General features: G+C 36.5%; 1 long non-coding RNA gene across 2 annotated transcripts in view; it reads left to right on the forward strand.

Moving 5' to 3' along the window:
• Positions 1 to 24,283, forward strand: part of LOC108907510 — a 77,145-nt gene that overhangs the window by 31,692 nt on the left and 21,170 nt on the right. Inside the window, exons 2-3 of one of the 2 annotated variants that reach the window (XR_001964332.1) lie at positions 826 to 893; positions 13,440 to 13,490. This is a non-coding gene — a long non-coding RNA (uncharacterized LOC108907510). Of the gene's footprint in view, positions 1 to 825; positions 894 to 13,439; positions 13,491 to 24,283 lie in introns of those variants that run through there. The other variant, XR_001964333.1, reaches the window with a different exon arrangement.

Genomic DNA, 24,283 nt, shown 5'->3' on the forward strand with positions numbered 1-24,283 from the left:
GGAATAATTCCATAGATTTAAGAAGAGACATCTCTACTCGGCAACGTAGAAATGCTTATCGATTTCTGTGAACAGAACTACTGGAGGAGACTGAAATTCACATTTTAATTTTTTTCTTTAACATGAGGAACGCTAGAGACAAGAAACTTGGTATGAGCATCCTATTAATAAAGAGAGAACTTTTCAATATTTGTTCGATCATTGGCGTATTTTATAAAGGAGTGAATCAGTCAACCCCACTGCAATATTTTATTAGAAATTTTTTATATGAAGCAAATTATTTATTTAAAAATATTTATTGGGAAGACTGATTTATTGCACAACTTTTTTACATCTTGTAATTTTACCCACTAAAGGGGTAATTGCGAAAATTTGTAAAAATAAAGTAGGCGGACGTCATAACAAATAAATTTTTATTTTTCATATTAATAAATTGACACTTTCTGTCAACCAATAATTAGTACCAGTTGATTAATTTATTATCAGAATAATTATGGCAAATAATATTTATACCCAAGATGAATATCCAAGTGTTTTTCGAATCCAGAAAAAATAGTAACGATGCAGTAAGATTATACCATCATGTACAAGAAATAGGTCTAGAATTTTCTACAGAATCCAAAAATTGAATATATACCGGATGTTACATTTAATTTCATTCTTGTTTTTAATAAAACAGCATATAAATGAAGTAGATATCGTTGTAATAATTTTCAGCAAACGGAAATCAAGAAACAAATATTATGAATGAAGTAAACGTTATTAAAAATATGTTAATTAAATTTTAAATTAATTAATCATACTGACAGAATTTTTCTTTTTTAGATCGCTGTTTGGTTGCGTTGTAATTTAAATCCCCTGACTTGTGGACTGCTCTGGAATCTGAAATAAAGGTAAGCCTTATTTTTTTCAATTGTCATTTAAAATAAATAATAAAAAATAAATAAAAAAAATTGTATTAACTTTTTTAAAGCATTGTTTTTAGTTTGTGAATCTTTATACAAATCGAAACTCTTTGTTTTCTGAACTGTGTAACCATAAATATTAGAGGCTTTTACAAATGAACTAATATTACTCTCACACCCCTATTTGTGTCCGAAGCACCTGCCAGTACTATTGCACTATCCGTGTCGTCTTTACCGCCATCTTACAGATCTCTATAAACAGCTGTTAATTTACCTAAATCTGGAGTAGAAGTTTATATTTAGCATTCGTAAAGAAATAATTACTAGACCGGAAAACGAGCCGAGATTAACAAATTCATCGCTTAGAATGACACGCTGGTTATTCTCTAGATAAATAAGGCCGATTCTCTACGAGGCTGTTAATGCTCTATTTACCGTACCTACTGCAAACAAGCTGGTAAATTATTTGTATCTAAAGCTGGCTGTAAGCGCTTGCGGTGCACAAATAAACTCAGACGGGTAACTGGTAACTTATTCTGTAGGTTACCTTCAATTTAATATTCTAATAGGACACTAACAACTATATACTACAAGCCCATCGGAAATTTTCAAGGGGTCATTTGACCCAGCATGAATTACCTATAAATCAGTACTACCACATATGTCATTTCTAACCCCTGTATCAGTCACCTGTACCAACAAGAATTGACGGCATAGTTTCTAAAGTTATTGGCATATGTGATAGTACTGATTTATAAGTAATTCGTGCTGGGTCAAATGACCCCTTGAAAATTCCCGATGGGCTTGTAATCTACTATTTTGATTACAACAGGCCATGTAACAGTCTACGTATGTCACTCCTAATATAGCCCTCAAGATACTGCCGTCTCTCTCTATCCGAGCTTATTAGAGTGTCCTGTCAGTGAAAGCAAAAACTGGTAGCCAACCTGTCCGTCCACTAATTCGGTAATAATCGATCGACAGCGTGTGAATGCATCGGGGTTGACACCTCTTGTAAAAATGTCGATTCCCTTAATGATGAATCACCAGGTAGTGTTTAAATTATTATTGTGCGCTATCTCGAGCACAATACGTTAACGTAACGATGATGGATAACGACGTTTCCTCAGCTTCATCAATTATTACACCGAAGAGATTGTTATCGGGCCGGACAACCCACCGGAAGGCTAATTTATCATTGAAATTGTTTTCATAGTTTGAATAGATTGGAATCATAATAAAATAACCGGCCCAGTAGTTCAAGGTATCAAAAAAATCGGTTGCCACCATAGAACTTGCAGCCCAACCCAACCAAAAGTTGTAGCTGGTACTGGTTTCCACAAACATTAAATTCAGAATTAATTATTTTTTAACGTTTATTCCAGTACCTATTTTCAACTATGACTGTCATGGAAGAATGCGCGAAACGTACATACTTGTCTTCATCCAAAGCGCTTGTTTTTGTCATACAAACCGTGGGGCAGAATGAAAATAGCTCCGGATAAATAAATACAACGTATCAAAAAAGTAATTTCAGGCCCGCCAAATCTCTTTTTTGCTCACAGACGACGACCGCAATAGAATAACAGGTAAACGGCTCGGGAGGAATCTCATTGTAGTCGCGCCTTCAAAAGATCTAAGCTGATTACTGGCAGAACCACACTAGACTTAAAGACCTTCTTCATACACAAATTTAAGCTTAAAAGCGCCGACGCCTCCAGACATTCGCTATGTTTGCACACAAAGGAAATGGCGCGGAAACTTTACTTCTTAATTTTGTTTTTGACACTAGCTTTGACTCAATAAGAAATTTGTTTCAATTTTATCTCTCTCACAAATTTTACAGGGTAACATTAGAAGCGATCTATACGCTTAGGATTTTCCCGGCAGTTTGGAAAAAAAGGTACGGGTATGAGTGACAGTGAAAAAGCGAGCATAGCGTCGGAAATTAAGATGAATTATGCTCTGGGTCGGAATGCCTAATAGTCCAGGCGCTAGAGTAGTAAAAGTAGGTTTTGGCGTTTATGTTTGAAGTCATCTATTTTATTGTACACAAAAATCCCAAATATTATGTATTATGTAGAATAAGAATACGAGTTTGCTTATTCCAAAAAACCAATGTTAAATTCAGGGGAACAAGAAACATACAAAAAGATGATTTTTCTCGGGAACGGTAGCACTTATCAAGACGATTTTTTTTTAATTTGATATAGCAAAATGAGAAGAATACGAATATGTCATCAAAAATCAGTAAAATAAATAATTTTTGCACGAATTTTGAGTTTAAAGAATCCACTTTCGTTTGCTTTTAAAACATATGTAGTTACATTATGGTAATCAAGTTTTATTAGTTTGTGTTCATCAATGCATTTTCATGAAATTCACGTTTTAACGATTAATTAAAGAAATATATATTTTCTTATTTTAATGATCTCTGTTAATTCATTGAAGTTTAACAAAATTTTCTACTATTTTTCGCCCATTTTTAATGCAAAATTAAACTTTTTTGATTCGTAGTTGTCGTAACTTTATAAAAAATCGTCAAATAAACAAAAAATAAAGAAAGACTTTTTTTGATTTAGGACTTACTTTCAATATGACAGGGAAATATGTCATTTTTCGTTCTTTTTGTATGTTTGTTCCCCTGAATTTAGCAATGGTTTTTTGGAATAGGTAAAATCGGATTCTTATTCTACATAATATTTGGGATTTTTCTTTATAACAAAATAGATGACTTCAAATACAAACGCCTGGAATGCTCTACCGTTTCGCCTGGACTATAATGGCCAGAGGTAATCGAACGGCTGGTCTTTGTTGGGTTAATAATCCGTGAAAGAGCCGGAGCACCTCTAATTGCCAATAATTAGACGTGATTAATTGCCGGAGGTTTGTTTGAACAATACGGGCAATATGAATAAATAGGTGTTTAATTCGGAAGGCGAAAGGGCCCTGGATTTTATTTATCTTTATCAAACCGCCTGAAATGCGTACAAATCGGTACTGAATAGATTCATTTACCTCATAGAAAGAAATATCACACAATTACATTAATTGAAATAGGTAATTTCAGTTGAAATGACATTCACAATTACATTATAAACATAAAGTTACTTCCTTTATCATATTTTTACGTTAATTTAATATTTTAATAGAATCTTTACTTTGTATCTGACTTTCTTCGAAATATTAAAGCTTTCTGTCCAGAGAAATTACCAAAACGATCATTTTATAGTAGTTTGGTCTTCAAGTGAGGAGAAAAACTCTAAGTAGCATGGAAAACTTTATTCTACTAATTTCGCTGGTAACACGAGACACAACCGAGCAGTAACTAGGCCTCAAGACTTCTCATCCGTGCCTCGAAATGTTTTCGTTTTATCCTTGTCCCCAGGTACCTACTTTTATTACCCTATCCCTATTAACACTTATCCGGGTCATTACCTACTCGGTTTGTGCTTATGTACCCTAATAAAGAACAACTAATTTATGTTTACAGCCTACTTATTCTAATCTTATTTGCTACATACATTTATTTGAGATAATCTCGGATAATTCAAATTATAATTTATATGGCTCGTAAATTCCCAGAAAGCAAAATATATTTTCAAATTTCCATGTCTTTTGTTTTCGACGCCAACTCCTCAACCGACCGTGAGTGTGTCCGCTCCCTGAAGAACACCCCGCGCCCCCACTGAAAAATTTATTTCTCTCCGTCTTAGGGCGACCCCTGCAAGCCAATTCGGGCGTTAAGCAGCATATTGACCAGAGATGATAAGAATTTCATAAGGAAAGGGATTCAGTTACAGGGATTTTCCGAACGGATGTGAGCCAATCTCGCAGCCTACTAGACTGCGCTCGGCAAAAGGAACACGAAATGACTTTTCTAATCCGATAAGCGGATTAGGGGGTAAGGCCCGGCCCAAGGAGGGAACCCAATCACTGTAAGCCTTCCCTGGCGCGGTCCTTCCTCGAAGACGATTATCGGAGGAGAGAATTAAATTCGATTACAGTCACGTTGTTGGTGTCTCACCTAGTTCGGCACTTAGGAGAGTTCGCTCCTCGTTAGCTTGCTCCAGGTGAACGCTATTAATTTGAATTGGACTTGAAACTTTGCCCCATATGTTAAATGGAGCTATTTATTCGAGAACGTAGTCGAGAGGTGAAAGGTGTAAATAAAGATGTCTTGCTGGCTTATTTTTTCAATTTAAGTGAGAAATTAGCTCCATCCACATTGTGGACTAAATATTTCATGTTGAAGTCAACTTTGGGAGTTTACAAGAACATTGAAATTTCTAAATTCGGAAGACTAATGGCATTTCTAAAGTCTGAGCACAAACATTTTCAACCAAGAAATTCCAAGGTTTTAGAAAGAGAACAAATCGTACAATTTTCACTAATGGGTTATAAGTCATAATTTACTAGTGACTTATGACTTATAACTCACTAGTGACTTATAGGCCACATTATTCCTTTAAAACCAAAGAAATTGTAGTATAATTATATACAAGGGTAGGATAAAACATTTTTGTTAATTCAATATCTACAAAAATGCATGTACTTTCAAAAATTGCCCAAATCGCACGAAATGAACTATTTATAGTTAGCTTCTGAATGTTGAACTGAATAAAACAAGAGGGAATGTTTCATTGTACAGTATTAATTACTGAAATACACACTTTGAATTTAAATGAGGTTACATATTTCTAAGCACTACGATTTAAATTGTTATACAATGTGTTATGAATTATTATTAGATGAGGAATCATTCCGACAAGTAGAATATCTAATCTAACCCAATGTATTATATTTTGAGTCTAAATTCTCAGAAAAAATTTGAAATACTTGCTTTGGTGTACGACTCTTCTCGACGAAAACGTCTTTTTACAGTAAATCCATCAGGAATGCCGCACATTTGGAAACTTTAACAAATCCCCCTATTAAATCAGCTCCAAGGAATGACCGCTTTGTCTCCTTGAAGAAAAAAGGACCCGCTCGATGAACGACACCCCATTCATTAGCCTGAGAGCGCCTTAATCGAATTCTCCGCGTTTCGCGCTGATTTATACATCTGTTTGATTATTTTGATCAATCGGACAAGGAATTTCTGCCAAGTGCCAACATCGCTAAACAAAACTGCCAGAGGTCGTTTTTTGGACAACCCATTCATTGCACGTCTTGGTGAAATATTGGATCGAGTGCAGAATTAGAACCACTAATGGGGTCATTACATTGACTAACGCAAGAGGATAATGCAGGAATCTCTCTGTCTTTGTTTAGTTTTCGCAATCAAGGCTGAAGACTATCAGTGACATCTTGGACTGAAATTGTTGCAAAGTTAAAGATTATGGCAGTATTCTGTTTATAATCAGCGACAAGTCAAGCATAGCAAATAACCAATATGACGTTCTAAGTCTGAAATTTGTCGAAATAATTAATAATTCAAACACCAAAACTGCCACACCTCCTAAATAAATGCATGGATACGAAATATTACTGTCACTTTCAGAATTTTTTAGGTGTACAACGACACACACCAGCCGAATATAAATCTGGTAACGTTTCAAATGATAATATTTTTATCCCCCACTCTAATCACAGGGTTAACCCAACCCAGTCGACTTGTGCAGAATGTTATAATTATCTGCGTCTTTTTTTTCCATAGGGATCACCTTTCATCCTTCTCGTTCCTCTACGCCGTTTTTAATAACAACAAATCCCTACACTATTAAAAAATCAAAGACGTTTCTCTGAACTAGATATTTTAATAAGTGAGAAAATGTCGCTGCAACAGATGTCTGACGATTCGAAAGGCTTTGCAGTAAGCCTGATTGACGTTATCCTCAAACATCACATTAACATTTCCTCGAGGTGTTCAGAGTTATTAGACATTCAACTAATTGATTTACTATCACTTTGTGGTTGTCCGAGTGTGTTAGAATCGACGAATGCAATTAACGTATTATAAAATAATTGATATTTGGAATGAGTAGCTGATCTTGTGGTCGATAGTCACAACATTTGTAAGCTATCTAATAAATATGTATGTTCATTACATTCAAATAAAGTCCATCAGTTCTCTAAGTAATTCTGTAACACTATAAAGTAAGTAAACTCTGTCTCTATTATCAGTTGTAACTGTATCTATTGGCAGATACGAATTATAAATTCCACAAGGAGATTTACAATAAATTATACATCCTCACCTACAGACCTCACGCTCAGCATGTCAAATATGCAATATTTTTCCTATCCCTACAACCTATGCATCCAAAGTACGTTTTTATGCGGCTTCCAATTAGCATATTATTCACAAGCTGCCTGACCACAATTGCAAATTAATAATTATGTGTTTATTGCATCTGACTTGGAGCTTAAATCGTCGTTAATTGGCTATTCATGTAATTACATTGCTAATTACTTTTCATTAGTAGTCATTTGTCTGGTAATTAAGTTGTGGGTGGGTGTCGATATTTGCTGGAAAAAGGCAGAGAAACCTGTGAATATAAATTTAAAAAATGCAGTTCATTTTAGATTTCAAAATCAGTTAAGGATAACTCAAATTTCATAACTGACAGAAAGTGACCTACTGTAGGACTAGTAGCGAACTAAATTAAAGCCACTATCGACACCCACAACATCTAGAGAACAGAGTCTTCACAATAGTACAAGTTAAAATGTATATATTTTAATCTTAAGGTGACTATTTTTCGAAGACACCCTGTATATTACATTTGCAGAACAAGCGGTCATCAATTCTAAAGCCTGTGACAATATCCAGTATGTAATTGAAGGAAGTAATTCTAATATCTTTTTGCGACAACCTCTTAAAGTAATGTCCGCTTTCTACGCTTTTAAACACGCGGGATTGTCAGTTCATAATTAAACCGAAACTCAATAAACCAGGCTGTTTATGGGCGTTTTTGTCGCATTCCAATATACATCCATCAAACTGGCCGGGCCTTAAAGATAAACAGAATTGCATTGCGGATTCTCTCGTTCGTTTACAGGCAATTTGCGTTTGCAAATTATAACATCAAGAGGTTTACGGTTATTTTAATAGAAGTTGGAACGATCTGGCATTAATTGGTTCTTTGGCACCTGGGATGTAATGGGAATCTTATGGCTTGGGAAAGAGGTATTCGGGGCATTCCGTTAGGTAGATCGAAAAAAAGAGGCCAAAAGGATATATTTGGTATATTTTTGCTCAATTTTCTGCTGAAGGATATATGAAGGTGAAAAGAACTTTATTTTCTTTTTGTTATACTGAGTACTTCCTTTAGGGGCTCCAAAATTGGCAAAAAAACGAGGATAAAATTTTACTATACCTTTGAATGTTTGATCAAAAACCTTAAAAGAGAAAGTACGTACATATGACCATGAAATATTTCCTATTAGTTGTATTTTACAAGATTAGTATCTAACAAATAACAACTCTTGCTTAATAACAAATTTCTAAATCAATGTACGAACTTAACATTTACTTTTTTAAGCAATTTCACTAAATAAGTCTATGCTAACCAGGACTTGAATATATTATAATATCAAACAACGATTTCTGGCGAACACAACAATCAGGATTGAATTATAGGTTCAGAGAATATGTCTGTTTATACTTTTATAGTGATTCTATCTTTTATTTCCAATCTAAAGTCGACAGTCACAACGAGGCGAGAAGTCGAAATAAAAAACAAAGGCATATTTTACGCCCCGAGGATCATAAAATACCGCCTAATCGACTGGACATATATAAAAAGTAACAAGGCTAAGGAGGTCCGAAAGTATTCAATTATAATATGAGGATGAATTCAGGAGGGGTATCGGACTGCGTATTGCCATTCTCGACACTATTCGACACCGACTAGAGGGCTTAATCCCTTATTTTAGAAGAAGAGGGCGATATGTTTCTTGAAATCTCACTAATAATTTTATTCTGTAGCTGATTGCGCCCGAATAAATATAAGTAATTATTTAAGATACAAGTGTCAAAATAAACAAACCGTTATTTATCAAATAACTGCTCTATCAGAGCAGTCTCATCAGACGTATTACTCTGAATTGTTATCATTTTCATTTACCAGCAACGAGTAATAGGACCATAATATTGATCGGCTTTCCTTTCTTTGACTTCTCCAAAAATCGTACCAGATATAGCTTTTTATTGAATAAACGCTGAGCTGAACAAACATTTCCAGTTCAATTTTTTAGCCTTAATCCATCACAATAAAATAAAATAGGTTTTATAAAGAATAAAATTACTCTTAAAAATATCTGTTATCCGCCTTAGTTATTCACTAAGCCATAAATTATATGTTTAAAATATTTTCTTTTTGGGCAGATTTGGGACAAAATGGAAGTAAAGGCCCCGTAATATCATTACGCGTCCCGGACGTACTTTCTGAACTGGTCCGTCCTAACCGGCGGGCCGGCATTTCGGGTCGATCGTAATTAATTCACTTAGAGCCAATATATCATTATTTAAGCAACTAGAAACACGATTGTTGTTTATACATGAGTCACGTATAATGTTAAACAGATTGTCATAACACATTTTATAGCTCGCTAAATTATGGTTAGGGTTACGAGTGCGAGTTGTCCACCTCGCAAGGCAATCGGGTTTAATTGGTGAGAACTGAACGAATTAAAATCGTGTAATTAGCGGCGATAGCAGTAATGACATGCAATACTGTTTAACGGAAGTATTAGGATAATTTAAATCAGAATTATTACATAAGGACTTTTTAAAAATAAGAACAGGATGTCATGTCAAAAGTCGCACGGTGCCAAATCAGGTGAATACGGCGAGTGGTTGAAGTTTTCGCCCTTTTGACCTTTTCAAAAATTGAAATAATTGAAGATCATGCTTCCGCAGCACCAATCAGAGAGTATATCACCTCCTACAGCGGTCTTTCTAATTGAAACTTATTTCGATCAATGATATAATTTCGTATAGGTAATATGCTTCCGAAGTTTTAGCAGTTGTTGACACCATCAGCTATTTGCTAACGCTGTTCAGCTCTAGATATCTCTCTTTTCCTGGTTTACTCACATTTACTGGCGAATTTCTATTTAACAATTTGTTTTGTACGTGAAACTTTATATCTGGTCGTGTATACTTAACGTTGAGCAAAGGCAATCCATTTTCCAATGACGTGCGCGAGGAGCTCGACTATTGTCTAAACTGGGGGGCTTCTCATTAATTACCGGCTACATCATTCTAATAAGAAACTCGAGACACATTATCCAACCACCACAAAACGGTCCAGAAGAGCAACAAAACCCTCTGTATCCCTTGACGTTTTAATACAGGGACTAATCGTCTATCAATCTCCCTACGTGTTTCAGTTTCTGGCACTTCTTGTATCTACACGGCTCAGAGGTTGTTCCAACTCTGGCTAATAAATCAAAGGGTGTCAGGAGCCACCAAGGACTTGGTAGTTGGGCAGGGCCTCGGACCATTAACCACTCTATTTTATCAATTCCATCGGTGACGCGCGTTAGTGGGGCAGGACGATTGTTGCTCGCAATTTGAGGAAGTGAACAAGCAACTGAGAATTAATGACATCATCTCTAAAAAGATTTTCTTTTATAAAATATTAAAGGATTATTGAAACTAATAAAAACGCTTTTACAAGAGTAAATTAAGTAAACTTCGACCAATTCCGTGTGAGAAATGTGGTTATTAATCGAACATCCCTCGTATCCCACCCGAACTTCGGACGAAGGCCGCGGAAAGCGATTTAATTAAATAAGTATAATGATTCCAACCCTCCGTTTAGCGGAACGGTTTCGGCAACGACAAAAACTCATCAAAATTCAGTAACAAGGAATTTATCCTAAAATTAATTGCTTGCTATCCACAAAGAGACTAACCGTTCCGACAGCGTCTCCAGAGGCCATTGTTGAACCGCGATTGTCCTCTTAATTGACGAAAATCCAATATTTTTTATATAAGCACGGTCCTCGCTCGCGATATCCTCCTGTAGCGTCAAAAATCTTTTATTAAATTTGTATGGGAACAGTGTCGCCTTTCGCGGTCGGTCGTATCAAGGGTTTTATGTTCCCTAAGCGAAATAATCTCTACGCCCGCCGAATTAGATTGCGGTCCAAATATATGAAGAAGGAAAGGAAGAGAATATTGCAGTTATAAAGGTTACGATACGATTATTGCTTTTAAATTAATTTTTGGGGATGAATAGTTTGTTGGAGAAAAAGGGAAAGAGGAAACGGTCGAACATTATACTCTACGATTTCGATAGCGTCCCGCTAATGGATAATTTTCCCTTAAAATACCCTCCCTTAATGTCCGCCCCACGTGATGCGCCATATGGCTCGCAGTCCCAACATGTCCCAATCTGGAAATGCGTAATGGGTCCTTGCGTTCATTTGTTATAGACCATTATGTGACATATTCATTACTTTTATTTAAAGCGATTATGGTCGAGCACATACATTTAAATTACCCTAAGCCACTAGATTTCTGTATTATATTTTATGGCGATTTAATCATGAAATAAATATTTGAAGTAAGAAAACTTTGCTTCCAGACGATTTATATTAAGCATAAAATATTATTGTTCCCAAATTTTTTACTGATCCATTTTTAGTGAGACCTTATTTGCTGTATCATCACTTGAAGAAGTATAAAAAATAATCTTCCTCTCTGAAGGAAACAATAAAGACCCAGTTCAATCGCTCGCCGTTAAAAATCAAACAGACCGTTCTATTTCAACAGGCTTTCGCTTGTAGAACAATGCGGTGCCTGTGGAAAGTCAACTAGGCGGACATGATATTATTTTTATTTACTCCATCCCCCAAGGGTTAGCAACCAGCACTAAAATTTAACGAGCCAAGGGTCTCCAGAGAAAAGGAGAACAAATATAATCTCCCTCGCAGCCGACTTTGATGTCCGCGGAACAAACGTGTGCGTGTTTAGCGATGAAACGCCGTAACTGGGTTTTTAAAACGGCGAAAAATACGAGAAATACGAATAAATGCCCGATTTGCTGCAAATGTCGGAGTTGGAAGGCCGCAGCAAGGGAATAATAACATATTAAACTTGATACAATAAAAATTTGTATGACTTTGGTCGATTTTCTTCAGATATGCTCGAGAATGCTTTTCACGTTCACGTCACCTTAGTATACTGTTGCCCCAGGGTGACTTTCGAATGCATTGTTATAAATTCTACTCATTTATTGCTTATTTTCTGCGTAATTTATTTTGTTACGCTTAACATGATGCGTACGCCTATGCCCCCGGCTCAGTTCTGACAGCCATATAGATAATACAACGAAGAGGGCCTACAATTGAACCCTGAGGCACTCTTTAAAACATATTGAAACTAGAAGAACAAAAACAAAGTTTACCATTTCAGCGTCTTTTCAAAATTGTTATGTCTTTGATAATTATTATTAAACTCTAAACTGTCATATGTCATGCCATTATCACAACCTGCAATAAAGTAAAAAGTAGAAACAAACAATGCTACCTCTTATGGCCACGAATTATTATGACGATGGCAATGATGATGGTTATGATGATGTTGTATATGCTGATAGTGACGGTAAAAAATAATGATGACGACGACGACAATGACAAAAGAACAACAACAACAACGATATTTTCTTCTTTGGTCAATCTTTTCAACCATACCTTCAGAGTTTTGTGTGGTGCTTCGGCATTTATCCACGTCTTCCCCATTCGTCTTGTTGATAGCTTGTTCTGTCATCAAAAATAAGAAACCGACTTGACATACCGATATTTTAAAAAGGCGTCCTCGCCCGAAATCGCAGTATAAAATCCCCGAACCCCATTCCCCATCAAATATTTATCTTTTTATTGTCGTTTCGTGTTAATAAATCATATCGGAATCACTTCCAGCCGACGTGTTCTCCCTAAACCACTGCTCCGATGTACCTGGGGAGGGGGAATAGGCGGTTATAATTTCAATTTTAATCTCGTGGTGAAATACGAGCCTCGCGGTTTCTTGTGTCACCTGAGAACCTACGAGGGTGTCGTTACACGCCCAATGTGTCGCTTCATCCGGCGTAACCGCCGGAGGAACGGGGCAAACATAAAATAGTGTCGCAGGCCCTTTTACGCAGACGGCCATAATGGAAGATGTGGAAAAGTTTTTCTTGGTTTTATTGCTCCGGATTTCCTTTCCGTACGTTGAACTACAATATACAAGAGTCCTACATCGTAAAATGAAGTGGTTGAAGCAGAAAAGGGTTACAGTCACTGATTTAACACGTAGACGGTGTTGTACCTTGATCATCTCAAAGTTACTGTAAGAGTGTATCAGACAAATCCACAGAACGAGAAATTAATGCAGAGGTCCCTCAGGGTTCTATATTAGGGCCCCTTACATTTTTAATTTTTATAAACGATCTTCTAAGAATACGGATATAAAGTTGAATATATTAATCAATAACATAAACTGGATAAAATTGACTAAATTAAATAGATTCCCGTTTATAATCGCAAGATTGTATTTTAATTTGACACATTCGATTTACAATTTTTCCTTTGTTTCAGATTCCTCATATTTCATAAAGACAAGGACAATAATACTTAAAAAAAAGGTGAGTAAAATACTTGAAATAATTATTTATTAGCTAGCTGATTGCTAGATATTGCTAGTGTAATTCGATGTTAATTGGGACCTGTAATAGAAACAGTTTAGGAGACTTGTCTGGGATTAGATATATTTGGCGAACCTGGATTTCTGGTGTCGAAGAACATTATCTGGCTTTCTCGACTAACCACTTGACACCCTGTACAATAAATAACCCCGCCAACCCAGCATCTCAAACCGATATTTTCTTAATATACGGCGTTATCATTAACAGCGGAAATATGGCCTAAACTCGTCCAATCTGCCGCGCAACCCCAGTTTTATTAATGGTTGGATATTCCTCATCGTCAGCATGTAGGGCGCAGGGTTGTATCTTGTAAATAATGGCCCGAAACTAGGGCACGCGCGCCCTCCGTTACAAAACTCCCGGTCGCTATAATGCGACACTAAAGATTAGCAGGAATTCGTGTAATAAATGATCCCTTACTGTGTGACGTACTGTAGCAGAATTAGGAAGTTTATGACGGACGTCGACAGAATTAGGGCCGACGCGACGGCCCGGGTATCTACATAAAACTCATTATGTGGCAGATCATAGAGAAATAACGAGACAACTTAATTTGTACAAGGTGTTCGTGTATTCACCTTATTGCTTAACGAACAATAAATTAATGTAACATTTGCATAGAAGATAAAAGCTTGAAATAATTTACAGCGTACAGAACGTATTGGCCAGGAACCGGTACTGGTTATTGAACTTCATGATCTCCGGGCTGACGTTCGATCACGCTCGACATTGGCTCCGTGTCAAATTTGTAAATTTCGTTTATGGAAAACTATCGCTCTGTACATTGTGGCTATCTCCAGAAAGAAAATTACTTTCGTTAATTGTGACCTTAAGGCTTCGCTTTAGTTTGAGTTTCCAATTTCTTGGACTTAAATTTTGGTATTTCTTCAAGGTGTTATGCATGTTCAAACAGCTATAACCTTTATTTTTTTCACAATTTTTCCCCCGTTCAAAGTGGGGAGGATATTTGAAATGCGTACTAAACATTATTATTATTATTTAAATTCGAAGGTTTTATAAACTAAAGGCGATCGCCGCTGCCAGATGGCGTGACGCCCGCACCAAACAAGCTTTAATTATTCAGACTGTTACTTTCCGAGTTTTCGCTATTGATTTCCGAGTTACTTGGCGAGCCGCCTTATAAGTAAGAGCCTGCCACTTAATAAACTCTAGTTTCTAGGCATCGGGCTGGTAATTATAATGAGCACGAAGATGGAGGTATTTTAATCGATGTAAGTGGTCGAGGAAATGGAATTATAGTCGAGGAAGAAGTTCGTGCGACTCGAGAGGGTTAATTTGGGCAAAAAACTCGGGATACGCCACAAAAATGGACCAATTCACACTGTAATGTTTTCCAAACTCAATTAAAAACTTTCAGGAAAACAAGCAGTCTTAAATATTGTACCGGGTAAACGTATACGACTGCCACTATCATTTGGTAAGTCTAAGATTTACACACGGAAAGAAATGCACTAGTGCAATGAAGATTTAGAGAAGTTAGATTTTGTAACAGTTGAATTTTTTCCTAAGATACGTTCAACAGCTTTAAACCTTACGGTTTTTTTCTTTAGTTTATTGATCAAACTGATTTGGCTCACCCTTACTGCGTTCCCTCGGAAAAAAATTCATATTCCCGACTCAATCAAACAACGTTCGCGAAGATCACCGTCAACATTTGCCATATAGCAGCCGCCCTGTAGGCATGATTAATATGAAATTCGAATTTTGTGTGGCGTCGGAGATCCACGGCGGGCGAGCAATAAAGCCACAGCGGGGACTTGCCAGAAAATACGCCGCTTTTACATATAAATTGAACTTTAGGGTTCATGTACCTAATTCGAATCCCAATATTTATCTTTGTAAATAAAGCTCGGCGCCGGATGAATTATCGATTTTGATTTAATATAAAATGGGAGACAGCGGACTGTATTTTGCTTCCGCAATAAGCAATCTAGAACTTTTTGTTAATTAAATTCGTTGAAGATATTTGTAAAAGTAGCTTTTAAGTGTTATACCAGCAATGAAACATAGACGAAGGTGATCGATTTGAAACCTAACAGTTTTGGAGAAGATTTGTACACTCAACATCATTATTATTATTGTTATTATCATTGTCATTATCACTAACCATGATTTCTCTCTGATCAATCACTCCTGGGATAGTGACATTGGATATTTTTGAATGTCTATCACAGTTAGAAAATATGAACTAGGCGTAATAAACTATTTCCATGTCATTTGCTGAATGGGATCTCCGCCAGCGCACCTAGGCCTACATAGGATTCCGTCGCACCGTGGAGACGTTCTAAATATAATTTTACTATGTGATTTATTCACGCGAAGCCCCGACCGTAAATTATATTTCTGTGGCAGGGCGAGTGCTTTATTGTTTTCGTTGGAAGGCGCATAAAATCATTTACACTTTAAACGTTTCGATTGGAGTCTGGCGGAGCGTGCTTCCAATCGTTTTTTAGCCATCCATCGAACGCACCGGATTCATTTTCGAATGTCTGTGTTAACGCTGATGGGCCGGAGGGCGTGTAACGACTCCGCGGACGAACTTTGCTCTTAGAAGGGGCCAAGGGAGGATCCTCCCTTACCAAATTGTCGCTTAATATCCGGAACAATTTTCGCCCGTAAAAAGATTTGGCTTTCGGGCGAATAAACACAAAGAATTGGTAAACGCCACTTCTTTTAAGTAAAGAAGGGGAGGATATAGATGGAAGTTTATCTCCTGAACGTTAATGGGCGAAAAGTTTTAAAATAAATAACCATCGCACTTTAAAGTTTTGGAAAATGTTTAATAATTTTAAAGCCGGCCCTGTGCCGTTCTTCTGTGAACGAGATGTAATAATAATTATTCCACGGGGCTCGATATACAAATCAAACCTCAGTCTTATGATTATTGTCGAAGATTAATTATATCTGCAGCTGTACGTGATGGCATTCAGTTCGATATTTTCGTTGCACGATCACCCAAAAATATTCCCACATTGTCCCAGACGTGTCGCGCGGCATACCAAGCAGGTTTTTATAAAACAGTGAGATTTGTGCAAGCAAACGATGTTTAATTCAAATCAGGGGCACCGAACAGGATATTGGTAGTGTAAACTATGGCAGGATGTGGTAATTCAATATAACGCGTGAATTACTCCTTGGCAGGCGTGTAGAGACATGATTCCTTACACCGACATCAGGCCCAGAAGACAATGCGACGTTTGGTGTGCGACTCCTTTGCTTCGTCAAGTCACGTGCGTTTTATTCTTATAATAGGTCTGGGATTATTTAAGCATTTGCCAACACCTGGAATATATCACGCTGTATCGAAAAGTGAATTTTTTTATGGGAGTAGCTGAACTTGCGTCAGTCGCAGCATCTCTTAAATCTATGAGTGTACTTCATCTCAAACAACCGTCACTTTTTAGTCGTCGGAATCGAGATATCCTTCAAATGCAATGAGAACGGACCACTTCGTGCTGGTGAAGATCATCTGAACGGTACAGAGCGCCATCTAGGATAATGAAATCGCGTACGTTTCAATAAACGCACCGCACACGAGCGTTCGCCGGGAATCCACCCCAGCGAACCGTACATTTGCGGAAATTATGCAAAGAGGAGAAGCGCGAAGAAAACACCGTCCCTATTCAGCATGCCGGGCACGCGGGGAGGAAATTGGAAATTGTAGTGTGCATTAGTGAGACAGACTCGCGTTAAATAGATTTTTTTGCGGAGCGCGCCTCGAAGTGGATGGGCTCGTTGGTTAATAACTTTAGTGGGGCTGGCGTCCTTTAAGTGTCATCTGGAGTATTAGCCTGCGTTGTAATGGAATTGCTGCCGGTGGAATATCAAGGAATTTAAGCTAGACACAGCTCCGCGAAGTTCACGTCAGGTTTAAACAAGATGAGGGGCAGACAAGGCAAAAAATTATGTAGTTAGTTTTAAGGATCGTCTGCTTCTTTGGTCGTCTCTAGGTCACCCCGAAGTGTGATCGAACGTCGACTCTGAGACTTTGCAGTTCAGAAACTGAGCAGAAGTCAGCGTGAGTACACAAATCGAACTTAATGACATTTAATAAACTTTTTTACGAGACCTAGCTGAGAAAAAAGGTTTAAATAAAAGATGTATAGACACAGAAACAGTAAAAAAAACTAGCCAAAGTGCAAACAAGTACTTATAATTCCTAGGAGTGAAAACGTTTCCATAGGAAACTTCTCAGGTGAAAGGTTTTCTTTCAAATCAGTGCCGTCCTAAGGGTATATTCGGTGTTACTGCGCTTTACAAATCAGAGAGTGGACCGAAGCTTTAAGCAGAACAGCCAGTCGAAATGGAGAAAAAGCACGAGACTTACCCACAATAGAGGTATGGGGAAAATAAATAGACAACACTACCTAAATGGCTATTTTCATTCTGGCATTTTATCTAAAATAGCAGCTCGCTTGCTGAAACATAAGAAAACGTACAAATAAAATTGCTATTTCAAGTGTTAGCCGCTCGAAGCGGGGCTATTCGCGGGTTAGGGCGACTTGCCGTCAGAGAGTGATGAATGTGTTCCGTGGCGTGCGCGGCATTAGTCATATCGCGATAAATGTTAAATAATAACGCCGGGCGACAGTTCTTCATTCTAGAGCCACACAAACCGCAAGTCCCGCTCGCTAGTCCTGACAGTGCAAAAAACAAAACACATATTGCTTTAAAATTAACGCAAAAGAACAACTTGCGATGTATAAGAATCAGAATAGTATTTATTTTAAATTTTTCACACTTGTGTTGCTAAAATAATTGTAAATTACCCAAAGCGATGCTTTTAAATTAAGCACCCTGTATATTAGGGTGGCCCAAAAAAAAATGAATATTTTTTTCGTGTCTCTTGTGAAAGAAAATATGTTAGTTTATCATGTTTTAAGAGCCCCCTCGAAAAAACTTTTTTAGAGGTCGCTCAAGATTTTTAAAAATTTCCAAAATTGTCAAAAATAGAATTTTTTTTAAAATTTTTTTTCTCGGCATTTTATCATTTTCTAGGTTAAAAAAAATCTCAATTCTGAAAATTTCAAATCGATATTTAAATTTCTAAAGGACACTCGTAATTATTTTAACTTTAAAAGTATCTTACCTACTTAAAATGTTTTCGAGCGACCTCTAAAAATAAATATCAACGAACTAATATTTTTTTTTATTGAATTTGATGAACAAAAGAATAGAGATACTTAAAAAATTTTTCGAGGCAAAATTTACTACCGCACTGTATCAAACATTTATAATTTTTTAATTTTTTTAAATATCAGTGTCGTGATTTATTTCTATTCTTTTGTTCATCAAATTCAATAAAAAAAATATTAGTTCGTTGATATTTATTTTTAGAGGTCGCTCGAAAACATTTTAGGTACACTACTTTTAAAGTTAAAATAATTATGAGTGGCCTTTAGAAATTAAAATATCGATTTTAAATTTTCAGAATCGAGATTTTTTTCAACCCAGAAAAAGATAAAATAACGAGAAAAAACTTTTTTTTAAATTCCATTTTTGACGATTTAGGAAATTTTTTAAAATCTTGAGCCACCTCTAAAAAAATTTTTATTGAGCTGATTTTTTGAGGGGGCTCTTAAAACATGATAAACTAACATATTTTCACAACAGACACGAAAAAAAATTTCGTTTTTTGTGGGCCACCCTAATGTAACCATGGGCGTACCATTTTAAAGGGTTTCTAAAATTATTAAACAGAAAAACAAATTAATGAATTGATTTTAGTAAAAAGTTCTTTGGCTATGGTAAGGCGCATTATCTATGACAATCCATTTTTCAAATACCTACCCCACTGTCCAGATCCTCAATGTAATCCCCTGTTTATATGTAAATCTTGGCAGACCTTAGAGACCGTAAGAAATTTTCTTTTTCGATGAGTCTGAATTATACTTTCTAAATATGTACTCCTAGTTACGGTTTGATTTATTTATGACTTCCTGCTAGCTATTTTGGAGCTACATTTTAAATATTTTTACCGTTTTAGTAGGACTTGAGAATTAATAGTTTTTGTGCAATTTTTTTAAAGAAATCTTACGCTATGTAAAAATGTCATTCAATATTTGTTCTCTTAAAAACTAACGGAAGACGCCGAAGTCCAGAAAACGAGTAAAATGAAATTAAAAACATCCAGTGCTCCACGTAATTGAATCCAATTACAGCAGATGTCGCACCTCTTGCACTACAAAGTTAATTGTATGCAGACGGCGTAATAGCCAGCGCATCGATCCAATTAATTTCCCGTGCACTTTCCTTATTTACATTTCTCGACGACTAGGCAATTTGTTTGCGTCTTACGGGCTCCGCTTCCATATTGCTGTACATATAATTGTTTTCGTAGTTGCCAATACAACGCGTTTCGAACGAGATTTCACGTATTTAAATTCAATCTTTATATGTCGGATATTTAAAGGGTTCCATACATGTCACATTTTTTATGTAGGTTAAGGCAGTCCACGCACACTAACACATATGTGTCACTTATTTTCAACGAATAGAAATGTGAAATGTTAAAGAAAATTATCTTTGACTGGAGGTAACTTTTAGAGTTGGCAACGCCGCTAGTCAGGTCTAGTACACGCCAAACTAGTTATGGTAAAGCCAATTGTAACAAGGTGCTCGGCAGTAATAAAATAGACACGTCCCATTTATGGACAGGTTCTAATTTTCTTCTGGCACAAACATTCCTCAGTTTGTTTAATGTTGTGTAACGTGTTTTGTAAAGACAGGGACTTATGGATGGTTGTCGATGACAAACGCTCGTAAAGTATTGATGCAGTGACGTAGTTCCCAAAAAATAATAAAAGGAATGTAAAGATACATTTTGTTTGATATTAAAAGTTAAATTTTACATTATAATAAGTCTGTATTATAGTGTTATTATTTAAGTTTGATATTTGTGTGTGAAGTCAGTGGCGTCACTACTTTTTTTATTCCTAGTTACATTTACAGTTGTCCACACACCGAGTACAATAATTTTGCCATATAAAAATATCCAGTTTGACAGCTTTAGGAGTTGATTTCTATAAGACATTAGACTTTCAATGTATTTTACACTGATAGAAACTCTAGCCCACCAAAACCGTTTTAAATATTTCATTACTAGAAAAACAATAAATTTATTCTAAAATTTCTTTAGATCTAACGAACGAAGGCCAAGCTACTTCTCCGCTTTATTTACGCACCAAAGTGTCGAACTCTAGTTCTATAATATGTATCTATTAAAACAAAGAATAGTGTGAAAGGCACTTGTTTACGTACTTGTACTAGCGTAGGCTTTGACACCAACTGCCTTCTCTGGCGTTGTGCTTTTGCTTTTATAATTTGTAATACATATTTCAATTAACTTTATTTACATAATAAAGTCATTTATGCAGTGGCTTTTCATTATAAAGGCATCGTGGGAAGCGCCAGCCTATTAGAAAATCCACAAAAGCAATTCCATGTGAAAACAAAATCATATGCCGATGGCGTTCCTAGTCTAAATATGGACTCCATTCACATCCCGACGATCATCACGGTTGAGCGACTGAAGTAAAACATCGAATTTGAGATAATATTGACTTAATTCTAAAGGGGGAGTTGGACGCGAACGTACGTCACGATTTTTCTAAGAAAGATCGAAATTGTGACCTCTCCAGGGTGTTATTATTACCAAAAAGTTGGGGAGATAAAAATTTAAAGAAATATTTTTACTATTTGGCCTACGTGATATATTAAGTAGCAAGAAAATGAAATATACGAAAATGTATCAATAGTTTCAATTAATTAAATTGCTTTAATTTGGAACTGGGAATATTTCCCACAAAGTTTCACCAAATGCAAGAAAATCATAATTTACGACGTAGGAATTACTACGAAAGAATAGACACCCACTGGTACACTGTTTATTATCTTGAGCGTTGTTTTTCCGAATTTGTAAACCAGTTCTGATTGGTTGTACAATAAAATGAACCGATCGGCGCCGTTATCCTTGTTTTCTGTCGATGTACCTGCCATGTTCCAACAGCAACCTCTGCAGAACAATAAACTGGGTAGGTTTACGGGGGAAGGTCACATATTCTCCAAAATTCTTAATATTATATCTACTCAAGATTCTGTATAGGTACTGGAGAGGGAGTTTGCACTATATTCAATATTTCAAAAGAGAAATTTTTGTTTTGAAACATTATATAGGGTGTAACAAAAACGAACCAATACATTTTGAGAGCATGTAGAACTCACTAAATATTTTTTTCCAAAGTAATATTTTGAATTTTTACAAAGAATTGGCATGGATGGGGCCCTGCACGCGCCCTAAGCTTTTTATTATATTAGATTAGTTAGTTGTTAGCTGTAGTTCGGTGACATATGCAGATGTGTTAAGTTTGAAGGGGCAAGTTTCCAGAGAACCTACCTCGTACGGAAGATCGAGATGCTTTTCCGTTAGAGGCGATCGAACGTCGACTTTGACCACTTGCAGTTATATAACCAGGAACAAGCACCTGGCCAGCTTAACGCATATATTGAGGTGAAAAGTAGAAACATTATTTCATTGGAAAGTTGCTTCTGGTTGTTAACTGTATCACCGCATCAAAACTGGAGTTTTATTATTCAATTAACTGACCGCGGACGTACTTCGAGTCTGACTAATTACTATTTATGCAACCCTCGTATCTCGGATACGTGAAGGATCTTAATTGATTCGTGCCGTGGCAACGGAGGCGTAGCCTAGCCCTGCCCTGCACTTGCATATTTATAATTCCAATTAGGCATGCTAAGATATACCATTCGACAGGATCCGAGTTGGTGGCTGGGGCTCCTACTTTGGTACTCTAAACTGTACCAGCCAAACCGGCCGTTGGTTGTTGGGTGGCGCGTCATTGTTTTAGTTTCGAACTACAGGAAATGTGGGTTACGTGTGGTTTCGTAACGTTGGGAATATGCATAATTCTCGCTGTCCCACCTACGGCTAGGAAAAAAACCGGGGTTTCGAATGCACGGTTAAATGATATTCATCGATTCGTCGCTTAGGCGGTCGTTAGCCTTCTGGTTTTCATCGACAATGAACTTATCACTTGAATATGCAGAAATTGTCGCTTTAATATTAATAACGTTGAGTTTTGTGTGAGGAATTACTAATGTAACATTGAGTACAAGCAAACGTAACGAGTTTTGTGTCCATATGGTTCAACAAAACAACAACGAGGGGGTAATCTCAACTGCTTGGCCCTCTCGATTCGAACAGCCAGAACACATCTTTTCTTATCTCGGTTATTAATTTTTTCAATTAATCCTAGCGGGCCGTCGGTGTGTTTTGAACATCAAAACTAATCAAACGTACAAGCAAAAACACATACTGTATCTCCGTGGTCTACTAGGATGTTTACTTTGAAAAGGCCGACTCACAGCAGGTACCCTGCCATGGCGTTTAATCTTTGACATTGGTCGTTATGAATCGTTGTAGCCGGGCCATCAACTTTGGATTTTGTGTATTGTAAACGGAGCCGGGCTTCTTTTTAGTAAAGGAAAATATAAGAGTATGCGTGTGTGTTATTGGTTGAAACAACGAATAAATTTAAGGTTAGTGTTACTCGTGTTTGTTTTATAAACAAAATGCCATAAAATTCTCATGGGTCGACGATGATTTGAATAAAAACTCTCTGATGGTAACGTTGAGCTGTGGAATATGATTAGGTACTTGTTTGGGTTATGGAAGAGATGTGAGAAGTGTGACAATTACACGTAAACAAAATCGAATTTATGTTTCTTTATTATTTTCCTTTGGAAATTATATCGAATTTCTTTTGCCAAAGTTCGTTACTAAACTAGCGACATAACAAAAAATATACTCAAAGAATTGTGTTGGTATAAACCTATATGTTCGATAAAAAATCTCGGGACGAACTATAAAATCCCGTCCACGATATTGCAGCGGTTTATAACATTATCCCACATCTAAAATTTAATTTACAACTTGTCCAATCCGGCGACCACAAAAACGTTAGCTGTCGGGCAGGATATCTTCACCGGAATGTCTTGTTTACACATAAAGTAAGAAATATAGTACAAACTGGGAGATTAACATACCAAAGTTTGTCACTGTACTGTTACCGGTTTATCCGTATAATAATCATCCAGGGAACTCGATACATACACTGCTCGACGTTGAAATTATAATATTTATTGAAAGTTGGCAGCATTTGAACAGTAACGCGTAGTAAAGTGAAAAAAATTAACTAGCCTGACATTTACATGCTACTGACATAAAAAATTTAACGTAGCTCTAGAGAACGTATCAGTTTTAGAGCAAAAATGAGCTGCAAACAACTCAGATGAGCTTCAACTGATGTATCTAACAGAATACGTTACGTATTTCTCTTAGATCAGTCCTTGTGGCTCAGTATTAGCACCTGGTAAAGGTTCCTTTTTCTGCGTCAAGCAGCGTATGTTACGCCTTATCTTCTTTCGGACAGTAAACCAAGTCCTAAGTGCGACTTGGGAATCTTGGATCAAGCGCGTTTTAATAAAGCCGTTGTTGTTTTTTCAAAATAAATCGACATAAACTTCGTTAGTAATAGTTAATAAAACGTCGAGTTTAAGTGGACCTTAGGAAATGGAAATGTCACAACACTTGGTTTATTTTATTAGGTATTGTATTCGTGGTGATAATTTTAGAAGGAAAGTGCTATGTACTGCGTTAAAGACAAAGCGTGTGGCGCAATAGAAGTGATTGTT

The sequence above is a fragment of the Anoplophora glabripennis genome, unplaced genomic scaffold, assembly GCF_000390285.2.
Source record: "Anoplophora glabripennis isolate ALB-LARVAE unplaced genomic scaffold, Agla_2.0 scaffold5, whole genome shotgun sequence".
In the NCBI taxonomy this organism is placed as follows: Eukaryota; Metazoa; Arthropoda; class Insecta; order Coleoptera; family Cerambycidae; genus Anoplophora; species Anoplophora glabripennis.